Raw genomic sequence first — 1,348 nt, forward strand, 5'->3', positions numbered from 1 at the left:
AATAAGCAACCATGCCGAATAGTGGGGTCCAGATTATGCTCATTCACACATTTATATTTTTGCCATCGAAACGGAGGTTTTTGCAAGGCAATTTGAGTTTATTTCATGGTACAATCCTTTACGATGGTTTATTTAGTTATTTGAATCTGGAAGAAGTGATTGCAAATTTCCCTTGGGACGATAAATAACAGATCGGCTGGGATTTTATTCCAATAAAAGTACGAAATAAGTAAACATGGCCTCGTTAATATTGCTGCGTAATGGGTCAGGTGCTGTTCCAATTTTATGATTTAAGAGATTAAAAAGCGATACGCGATGCTGTGAAGTACTCAGATGTAGTTATCAGCTTAGTTGGTCGTGAATTCGAGACAAAATTTTAAATTCAATGACGTGCTCGTGGAAGGTGCACGTCGCATTGCAAGGTAAGCTAAAATTAAACTTTATTTCAAAAGATTTACCATGTATTTTTTATTTTTTTTTATAGAAAGCAAAGAAGCTGGTGTAGAAGGTTTGATTATTTGTCGGCTTTAAACGCTAGTCCCAAGCCAATGAGCTTTGTGCTATAGGGTGGAAGCAACTTTTTGAAGAACAAATACTACGGTGAATGTGCTGTTCGGATGTTGCACAAGCTATTGTTAATTGCGCTGAGGATCCCGATACTGCTGTTCAGGTTTATCAAGCTGTTGGGTAGGTTTTGAGCAAAATTGAATTTACACACTTTCTAATATGCTAAACACTCAACACCCACCTTGCAGACCAAAACGTTACCAGTTGAGCGAATTAATTGACTGGTTTCATCGTGTTATGCGCAAAGATGAAAAATGGTGGGGTTACCGTCGTTATGACATGCGTTGCAATCCTACCTTCCTATTGAAAGCCAAGTTCACTGATCTTATCTGTTCTGGACAACCTATTGGTCATATGGAACGTATCGATCGCGACATCCATGGAAATTGCGACCATATCGTGCTGCGCAATATTATGATGGCAAATTGGGAGAGTGGGAGGAACCAGCTCCACCAAAACTAATAGAACATCGGGAAGAACTACGCATTTTTGCATAAAACTACCATAATGGCAACAACGCTAACAACAACAGTCAAGCAAATAATAAACAACACTCATCAAATGAAAGTTGGTGGCGTTGGTGGCCAAGCAGCGATTTAAAAAGAAATATTTGCATCTACGCGAATTACAATTCGTCTTTACATCTAGTGAATTATGGTCGATTATGAACGATGTGGAAATTGATAATTAAACTTTAAAAAACAAATAAATGTAATTTGGTTAATAATGAACCGCTATTAAGAAGTAAGGACTTTGAGTTGTGTGGAGATCAGTCAGCGCG

The 1,348-nt window shown here is 38.1% G+C and overlaps 1 pseudogene; it reads left to right on the plus strand.

Annotated features, from left to right (window-relative positions):
- Positions 1 to 260: 260 nt before the first annotated feature.
- Positions 261 to 1,064, plus strand: LOC126766966 (NADH dehydrogenase [ubiquinone] 1 alpha subcomplex subunit 9, mitochondrial-like; annotated as a pseudogene).
- Positions 1,065 to 1,348: the final 284 nt, after the last annotated feature.

The sequence above is a fragment of the Bactrocera neohumeralis genome, unplaced genomic scaffold (genome assembly GCF_024586455.1).
Source record: "Bactrocera neohumeralis isolate Rockhampton unplaced genomic scaffold, APGP_CSIRO_Bneo_wtdbg2-racon-allhic-juicebox.fasta_v2 ctg3309, whole genome shotgun sequence".
Taxonomy (NCBI): Eukaryota; Metazoa; Arthropoda; class Insecta; order Diptera; family Tephritidae; genus Bactrocera; species Bactrocera neohumeralis.